The sequence below is a fragment of the Balaenoptera acutorostrata genome, chromosome 10 (genome assembly GCF_949987535.1).
Source record: "Balaenoptera acutorostrata chromosome 10, mBalAcu1.1, whole genome shotgun sequence".
NCBI lineage: Eukaryota > Metazoa > Chordata > Mammalia > Artiodactyla > Balaenopteridae > Balaenoptera > Balaenoptera acutorostrata.
Window position 1 is genome coordinate 1,770,636 of NC_080073.1, and position 10,384 is coordinate 1,781,019.

Consider the following 10,384-nt stretch of genomic DNA (forward strand, 5'->3'; position numbering starts at 1 on the left):
CTGCCCCCAAATTCTCCGTTACACATGAAGCCATTTTCATTCTCTTTATTAACTCATCCTTTCACTCCCTCAAGAAACATTTATTGAGCCTTAAGTTGCATACCCATCCGAAAGAGAGGCAGTAAAACATCCTTTTAACAGAGAACATACTTTTGATGTGGAAGAATGAGAGCGAAGATGTCTTGTAGACGGTGAGCAGTCCGGGCCACAGAACTCCACAATCCTTTTGAGGAACTTGCATTAGTTCCGTTTGGGGGAACAGTCAAAGTGCACCAAACACCACAGGTGCACGAAGGGGAACGAGACCCAATCTAGGCCAGACTCGCTCTCCCCGAAGCTGGAATCTGAAGGCAGCAACTACACCTGAAAACTGCAGAACTGATTCATGTGCGCTGGGAGGCCTGCAGAGCTGGCCAGGGTCCCGCTCCGATCCCCAGCTTCTCCGTGTCTGCTTCTTCAATGCCTCCCACTCTGGGAGCACAGCCTCTTCTCAAAAATAGAGGAGGAAGGAACTCATTCCACGAGGCCATCATTACCCTGATTTCAAAACCAAAGACATTAAAAAAAAAAAACAGAAAAACAAACAAAAAAATAACCAAAGCCATCACAAGTGAAAAGAAACTACAGACCAATATGGGGGTTTTTGTTTGTTTGTTTTGATAAATTGATTTATTTATTTTTGGCTGCGTTGGGTCTTCGTTGCTGCACGTGGGCTTTCTCTAGTTGCGGCGAGCGGGGGCTACTCTTTGTTGCGGCAGGCAGCCTTCTCATTGCGGTGGCTTCTCGTTGCGGAGCACAGGCTCTAGGCGCGTGGGTTTCAGTAGTCGTGGCATGTGGGCTCAGTAGTTAGGGTGCACGGGCTTAGTTGCTCCACGGCACGTGGGATCTTCCCGGACTAGGGCTCAAACCTGTGTCCCCTGCATTGGCAGGCGGATTCTTAGCCACTGCGCCACCAGGGAAGTCCCCAGACCAATGTGTTTTATGAATATATATGCAAATTTTCTCAACAACATATTAGCAAACCAAATCCAGCAACATATAAAAAGAATTATATGCCATGATCAAGTGGGCTTTCCCAAGAATAGGAGCTTGGTTTAACATCCAAAAGTCAATTAATGTAATACACTATAATAATAAAATAAAAATGAAAGAGAAATGAAGATTCCCAGGTAAACAAAAATTGAGAGAATTTGTTGCTAGCAGACCTGCATTCCAGGAAATAATAAAGGGAATCTTTCAGGCTAAAATGAAATGACACTAGACAGTAACTCAATTCCAAACAGCGGGGGCAGGGGGGAAGAGTACCAATCAAGGTAACTACGTGGGTAAACATAAAAGACAATATAAAGTATTTTGTTTGTAGGTTTTTTTCTTTCTTTCTTTTCTTTCTTTCTTCTTTCTTTCTCCCTCCCTCCCTCCCTCCGTTCTTTCTTTCTTTCTTTTTTATTCTGATTTAAAAGACAACTGCATAGAGAATTCCCTGGAGGTCCAGTGGTTAGGACTCAGCGCTTTTACTGCGGGGCCCAGGTTTGATCCCTGGTTAGGGAACTAGGATCCCACAAGCCGAGGGGCACAGCCAAAAAAGAAAAGACAACTACATAAATCATTAATTATACACATTATGTGGATACAAGTGCAAAGGCCTGATGTTCCTGTTTGCTTTGGTTTGTGTTGTCCAGCATGAATGTCACTCATAACATTAAGGACGATATTAGACAATTTCAGTGTTCAACAGAAAAATAGGATGAGGTTTCCTTCCGTCATTTCTTCCACGACAAGGCAATAATACCTGTGCACTTGCACACCTGGCTTAACAAATCTCGTCTATTTCCCAAGGACAGAAACGGCATTTTCCCTGGGCCCTGGACTCTCGCCCAGGAGTGTGATGAAGATGAGGATGAAAACTCTCAGACTTGCCCTTAACTACACGTACCGCCATTAAGGTGCTAACTCCTCACCTATGTGGGAACTGATACCAGATACAAAGGTTATTTTTGCACTTTAAAGAGAGGTCTCCTGAAGCCCTGGAATGCATCCAAACAGGAAGCTACCCTGATGGAATAGGAGGTGGTCTGATTGGTGGATTGAAGCAGGTAGAGCAGGTAATGATATCTAAAGAGTCCTCAAATCACTGTATTTGCACTTGTAAGTGCTACGCATCTTGGAAGTGTAAATCCCAAAGACATCTATGAAGGAGGACAAGCAGGAGCCCTACAAGGGAAGCCAGGCTGCCAGACTCCTGCGACAGAGCCAGGGCTGCCTCCGGGGCACTGCCCAACCAGTCAGGTCCCTGAGGGCTGAGAGAGCTGATAGCCAGGTCATACCAGAACACCAGCCCGTGGCGACCCATCACCGGCCACAGATAAGGGACAACTTCTGGGTGGGCCTCGGGATGGTGCTTCCCTGGGCCGTCTCCATAACCACTGCCGTCTGCTTCACGAACCCCCTGGACACCCTCCAACGTGTCGCTGGCCTCGTTCAAATGAGCAGGTATGTTCATGCCTCGTCTGCTCCGCGGCTGGCCCTCTGCAGAAGCTTCCTCAGCTCCCGTCATTAACGTCCCCACCCCGTGCACCACGCTGCCCCCACTGTCCTTTACCACTTCAGCGCTCCCTGCCCAGGAGGATCCTCCAGGGGACGTGTGCAGACCCCGGGCAGCCCAGGGGCCATCCTGCACGAGGTTGTTATCACTATCCCCGATGGAGAGGAAACGGACGTTAAGTACCAGGTACTGTCATCCGAAAACTCAGTCCTCGCAATAACCCCCCATTAAGTAATGTTACCCATTTTACAAAAAGGGGGGACGGATCTCCAAGCCATCTTCACCGGGGTTTAGCAGAGTGGGCAAGGAGGGCGCGTGTTCTCACCCGTAAATGGTAACAATAGCACGGGCCTCCAGGGAGGGGCCGAGGTAACAGACCACGCAGACCCTCAACCCACGCGATCCCCGCCCGCAGCCCCACGCCATCGCCGTTGCGCACGCTCGGGTGCCACCCCAGCCGCGACCCTGCTCGGCGCTCACGTCAACGCCCCACCCCCAGGAGACCCGGAAGCAGAATTCCCCGCAGGTCAAAGCTGGCGGCGCTACTCCTGCGCCGCCGCCAGAGGGCGCTCACGCCACCTTTGTTGGCTCGCGCCTCACGGGTCAAGTCAGCGGCCGGTCCCGGAAATGGAGGGCTTTGCCGTACAAGATGTACAAGATGGCGGCTTCCCGTGTGGCGGTACGGCGCGCTGAGAGGCTGGCCTGTTTCTGGGACACGCGGGGATTGTAGCAGGCTCCTCGCGAAAGACGGCTCCCGCGGAGTTTCCCGGCGTCTTTGTCGTCGGGTAGGTGGCCGAAAGCACAAGATGGCGGCCCCCACTGCGTGGCCGGAAGTGGAGGCGAGCGTGCGGCGTGGCCCGTGGCCCGGCCGCCGGCGCAGGGCGCTCGTGCTCTGCCGCGGTGGGGCGGTCTTTGGGGCTCCCGGCCCTTCCCGGGCTCGGCTTTGGGCCGACAGTGCCCCGCGGCCACGTTAGGGGTTCCCTCTCGGCCGTTTAGGGAGGGGTGCCGGTGCCCTCAGCTGCCTCGCGTGGACACGAAGGCTGACCTTCTTGTCTTGACCGCGAAACCAGGAATAACCAGGTGACATGAGTTAGTCTCTCCTTTCAGAGGAGTGACCTGCCGTCGCTAGAAACCGCAGTACGGTTCCTACGCTAATGTGGACCCAACCCCAGGAGACACTAAGTGACAAAAGCAAAGCGCGGAAAAACGTGTGAGGATGTGCATCGTTGGCGGGTTTTGGGTGTTTTTTAGAAAGACCCACGAGGGTAGAGATGCCCACGAGCTCGCACAGGCAGAGTCCCAGCCGAAGGGCCGAAACGGGCGGCGAGGAAGGCAGCAGAGATGGGAGGACGGGGACAGGGGCGGGGGAAACAAGTTTGGGCATATTTGAGTGTGTGATCTAAATACACAAAGTCTTTTTATGAGGTTATCACATCATAAAGCGAGAAGGCAACGTTAAAAAAAAGTAGGTTTTTTCAGCTGGAACCACGGTGGTTAATAGATTCATGAGATTGAATTTGTGAGGATAAAATTTTAAAGGTCAGTACTGTAGTATCAATACTTGATGCAAAGGTTTCGAATCGATGAGACGACCTGAGTCTTGAAAGCGAGATTTTTGTTCTTGTTTTTGTTTTTGTTTTTGAGGGGGGGAGGAGGAGCCGGGCAAACAGCAGGCGCTCAAGACCGTTTGTTGAATGAATGAATGAATGAATAAATGCCTTTCTGCTACAAGCACACATATTTTCAGTAGGTTCTGTTGCTGGTATATCTTCCTGTGTTTTTAGGGTTAGTACCATGGAACACAATGACACATTGACTTAGAAACTGAAGCAAGTTCTGCCTTAAAATCATCCCGAAATGTCTTCTTAATGTTTAAAGAATAAAGTAGTAGCAGTTTCAGAACGGGTATTGGTTTTGGGAATCACCTATTTGAATGTGAGAGCAACGTCCTCCTTCCTGAAGCAACTGACCATTCTTGAGCTTTCCCAGTGTGCGGGTGCTGGACAAGTGGACACCCTTGCACGTACCACTCGGGCCTATGGTATACACATAATGCCATAGCTCTGGTGATGGAACTAGAGTGAGCCAAGTTCCTAAGCTGTGCTAAATGCTCAGGAAAGAGCATTTACTATTTGGGGGCAACCCTGAGTTGCTTGATCCATTTTTGCCTCTGGGACCTTATAGGGGCTTTAAAAATATGCTAGTTGCCCTATGGATCTTACTTTTATTTTTATCATCTTAGAGGCCATATAATGCAAAGAACTTAGCTCCTTACTGTGTATCGTTGAGTAAGTTACCTAACCTTTCCAGACTTCAGTCTCCTCATGAGTAAGACGAGAATCACAAGACTTCTTTCATAGGGTCACCGTGAAAATGATCAGAGACAATGTATGTAAAGCACCTTGCGCAGGGCATACAGCGGGCACTCAGTAGTGGTCTCTAGTTCTGCAGTATTTCAACCTCAGGGTTAAGGAACTAATACTGCACTCAGAAGCAGGAGAATTTCTCCGGAGGGTAAGGAGCAGGCGGCCACAGGGTGACAGTTAACACAGGAAGCCTGCAAGGAGAAGTGGGGGCCAGCAGGTCTGCTGGCTTCAGGGCCCCCGGCTTCCCGTCTCCAGCGGGAGAATGCGGATATGGTCTGCAGGCCGTTTGCGGAGACGCCGCCTTGCTCACAGCCTCCTGCACTGTTCAGCTCACAGGCGCCTCTTCGGAGCGTCTCCCAATGCCTTTCAGAGGCGTCAGCCTCCATTTCTGCGGCTCATTGCTCATGTTTCATTGCTCATTTAATATGAAACACGTACTGCGTATGTTTAAAATTTTTCTTTTAATAGTGGTAATGTACACATAACGTAGAACTCAGCATCTTAATATTTTTAAGTGTACATTTCAGTGGCGTTAAGTACATTCACACTGTTGTGTAAGCAATCTCCAGAAGTCTTTTCATTTTACAGAAAGATGAAACTCTGTACCCATTAAACAATACCTCTCCATTTTTCCCTCCCCTGAGTCCCTGGCAGCCACCATTCTGCTTTCTGTCTCTGTGAAGTTGACTGCTCCAGGGACCTCATATAAGAGGAGTCAGAGTATATTTTTGTGACTGGCTTATTTCACTGAGCGTAATGTCCTCAAGGTTCACCCACTGTAGCGTGTGTCAGAATTTCCTTCCCTTTAAAGGCAGATTAATATTCTCTTGTGTGTGTATAGCACTGAAGGGGAGCAGAATATGCTACCCCAAATGTGCCACCTTGTCATGTGAATTATTTTGAGCCAAAGGCTATCAAGACCCAGAAGTTTCAGGAAAAATTTTTACCTCTTCTTTATCAGCCTAAAAGAATTTAAATAAGAGGCCAGCCCCTAAAGAAAGCAATTACCAGAGATGACTTTTTTATGTTAAAGACTTAACCTGAGTGGCAGGGCAGACATCTAATCACCAGACATCCGCTCTTCTCAGGTGCTGTGAATGGCCCTCCTCGCCTCTGCAGCCCCAGCTTCCATCCCTTTCCTAGTTCAGGGATGCAGATAAGCCTCAATTGCCTGACTGCCTTTGGGTCTCATGTTTTTATGGGGCTCCCGTACATATGAAATTAAGTCTGTTTTTCTTCTGTTAATCTGTCTTATGTCAGTTGAACCATTAGACCAGCCAAAGAACCTAGAAGGGTGGAAAGAAAATTTTTCCACCCTGACACCACATCTTGTTTCTTCATCTGTCAGTGGACACCTGGGTTGTGTCTACCTTTTGGCTGTTGTGAATAATGCTGCTGTGAACATGGGTGCGTACGCATTTTAGCATGAAGTAATATCTGATAGGATTATAGAGAGTAGAGTGTGTTTCATATAGTTGCATTTGACAAAGTAATTCTGAATCATAAAAAATGCACTATTAAGCTGTTTACAAGGTCATTAGAAGATTTAAAAGATGTAGTTAGTCATTGTGCATCATGGGCCATGACGTGGCCCGGTGATGGGACACAGGTTTAAGGTACTGTGATGATCGTGGATTCCCTTCTGCCCTGCCAGTGGGTTTGGGGCATTTTGTGGATAATCTTATTTAGAGATGGCATCGAAAACCTAAGGAATAGGTGCACAAAGATAGGAACCAAAGACCTTTAACAAAGGACTGTGAAGTGAAATATTGGAAGCCCCTAACTAAGGCCTAATGTCTTCATGTGTGAGGTGTGGATAATGAGAGTATTCATCTCAGGGTATGTTTTGGGGACAGTGGAGTCACGTGGATAAAGGGCTCACCTGGCCATTAAAAGGAAGCAGCATATCTGGGTGAAGGGTACACAGGGATTCACAGGGGTTCTTTTTACTATCCTTGCAACTTTTTTGTAAGTTTATATAAAAATAAGTTGGAAAAAACAAAGACATCAGAATAGCATGTAAAGTAAAACACAGCTTTGAGGAAAAATTTATGCACACAAAAAAGACATGATATTTTTATGTTAAAATTGCTGGGCTTCCCTGGTGGCGCAGTGGTTGAGAGTCTGCCTGCTAATGCAGGGGACACGGGTTCGAGCCCTGGTCTGGGAGGATCCCACATGCCGCGGAGCGGCTGGGCCCGTGAGCCACAACTGCTGAGCCTGCGCGTCTGGAGCCTGTGCCCCGCGACGGGAGGGGCCGCGATAGTGAGGGGCCCGCACACCGCGATGAAGAGCGGTCCCCACACCGCGATGAAGGGTGGCCCCCGCTTGCCGCAACTGGAGAAAGCCCTCGCACGAACCGAAGACCCAACACAGCCAAAAATGGATGAATAAATAAATAAAGTAGCTATAAAATTAAAAAAAAAAATTGCTAATCGTGGTTATCTCTGGGTGGTAGAATTACATATTTCCCCCTCCCTTGGTGTTTTCTTGAACTTACCAAGTTCTTTTGTTGTTGTCACTGTTATTGTTGTTTCGTGCATGTATCAGTTTAATAACTGTGGAGAAAAAAACATCAGTACGTAGTTAAATAAAAAACTTGAGTCTAGTAGTTATCTAATACTTGTCAATAGAAACGTCTGAGACCTTGCATGAAATTGAGTACCATCCAAATGGCCCCTGGCTTCTATGAAAGACCATAGCATCAGGGCAAGGATGGGGGCCCTGCGACTCCTGGTCTCACTGTTGGGTGGGTCCTTTTTCCAAGGTTGATAACGTCACACTTCAGAACCAAATCAGATGCTTAGAATATCAGCAGCTCAAGGTTTCAAAGATCCTTAACAGTCACGAAACCCACTTCCCGCTGCTCGGGACCTCTCCCTGCTTCTCCAGCACCCAGTCTCTGCTTGCACTGCTCAAGGAGTGGAGTGCTCCCCGACAAGGGGGCCTGTTCCTTTCTTGGACAGCTCTGACCGTGACAAGCTCTTCCTCATTTGTAGTCCAAACCTGACCCCTGCTCTGTTCCTCAGAGATGGTCAGAATGTGTTTGTGCCCCACCTGAGACCAGCAGTGAGGGACTCGGAAGTGTCCACCCTGAAGTCTTATGACCTGTCTTTTTTTTTTTTTTTTTTTTTTAATTTATTTACTTTTGCCTGTGTTTTGGCTCTTTGTCGCTGTGCACGGGCTTTCTCTAGTTATGGCGAGCAGGGGCTACTCTTCGTGGAGGTGTGCAGGCTTCTCATTGTGGTGGCTTCTCTTATTGTGGCTCACGGGCTCTAGAGCGCGGGCTCAGTAGTTGTGACGCATGGACTTAGTTGCTCTGCGGCATGTGGGATCTTCCCAGACCAGGGCTCGAACCCGTGTCCCCTGCATTGACAGGCGGATTCTTAACCACTGCGCCACCAGGGAAGTCCCTGACCTGTCCTTTTCTAGCCCGGCTCTTTTCCCCAAGCTCCAGACCCACACCTCCTGCTCTCTCCTGCTTCTCTGTGTTTGTCTATCCCACTGGCACCTCACACTCAGCATCTCCAAAGCGTGACTGTTCTCCCCTTTCTTACCCAGGACCCAAGAATAATGCATGTTACTTGTCTCTGCTACAGGTGATGAACAAATTAGGGCTTCATTTTTCTCTTTTGTAAAAGAAGTTTAGATTTCTGCTAGAGTGGCTGCCCCATGGGACCATCAAGGACCCAGACTCCTATCTTTTGATAGAAAACCCAACCCATAGTCCTTAGCTGAGCATAGATTTCCCTTTTCTCATGGATCGAGAAGTTCTGAGAAGTACAGTCGATGCATGAAGCCATCAGAGGCCGAAGCTACTTTTGTCCTTTTGCTCACTCATCCTTACCCTGTGGTTTTCATCCCCATGCTTGTCACCTCAGGGTCACAAGATGACTCCAGGCAGGATGGAGGGGAAGGGGAGATGGCAAAGTATACTTGCCTGCTCAGTCAGCTTTCTTGTTATGAGCTGCTCAGGAAGCCCCACCCAGCAGCTTCCCCCTCGTTGCCTGGAGTCCTGTCACCTGGCCACCTCTAGCTGCAGGGCCTGCTGAGAAACGGAGTTCTTTAGCTGGGCCCATTGTTGCCCTGAACAAATCAGGCTTACATTCTAGCAACCAAGGGGAGACTGGACATGTGAGCAGTGGTGTCTGTCACAATAAAGCTTCCTTGGGACCTCCCTGGTGGCGCAGTGGTTAAGAATCCGCCTGCCAGTGCAGGGGACACGGGTTCAATCCCAGGTCCAGGAAGATCCCACATGTTGCGGAGCAACTAAGCCCGTGCGCCACAGCTACTGAGCCTGCACTCTAGAGCCCGCGAGCCACAACTACTGAAGCCTGCGCGCCTAGAGCCTGTGCACTGCAACAAGAGAAGCCACCGCAATGAGAAGCCCGTGCACTGCAACGAAGAGTAGCCCCAGCTCGCCGCAAGTAGAGAAAGCCCGCGCACAGCAACGAAGACCCAACGCAGCCAAAAATAAATAAATAAATTTATTTTTTTTAAATCTTAAAAAAAAGCTTCCTTAAGCAACAGTAACCGTGTTGCCTAGCTGCAGGATTTCTCAGAGCCTCTCAAATTCCAGGGAGAGCACTGTGCGTCCACAGAACCCTTTTTACAGTGGTCACGTCTCAGGAATTGTTGCATGGTACATGTTTCAGGAAACACAAAACGAGCCATACTCTCTCTTTAAATCTTTAAAAGAAAAGTTGGGGACTTCCCTGGCAGTCCAGTGGTTGGGACTCCGCGCTTTCACTGCCAAGGGCCTGGGTTTGATCCCTGGTCGGGCAACTAATCCCACAAGCCGTGTGGCGCGGCCAAAAAAAAAAAAAAAGTTATATCTGAATTCAGGATGGATTTGTTAAATATATCTTTTTTACTATCATGCAGTAAGAGTGGCGGTTTTAATGACTTTGATGGTAATTGCATCATTTCAGTTTCCTAATCTAGAAAGCTTCTGGTCATTTTCAGCATTCCTTTCTCTTTCTTGGTACTTAGGTTTCTTCCCTGGAATCTTGCAACAGAATCCTCACCCTTAACGGGTTGAAGTATTTCCTTCTAGTCTTTTTTCTGTGCATAGGTATATGGTTTTTTTGTTTGTTTGTTTTTTGGCGCTGTGTTGGGTCTTCGTTGCTGCGCGCAGACTTTTTCTAGTTGCAGCGAGCAGGGACTACTCTTCATTGTGGTGCACAGGCATCTCACTGCAGTGGCTTCTCTTGTTGTGGAGCACGGGCTCTAGGCATACGGGCTTCAGTAGTTGTGGCACACGGGCTCAGTAGTTTTGGCTCACGGGCTCTAGAGCGCAGGCTCAGTAGTTGTGGTGCACGGGCTTAGCTGCTCCGCATCATGTGGGATCTTCTGGGACCAGGGCTTGAACCTGTGTCCCTGCATTGGCAGGCAGATTCTTAACCACTGCACCACCGGAGAAGTCCCGGGTATATGTATTTTTATCAATAGTTGAAATTATATGCATATATGCAGC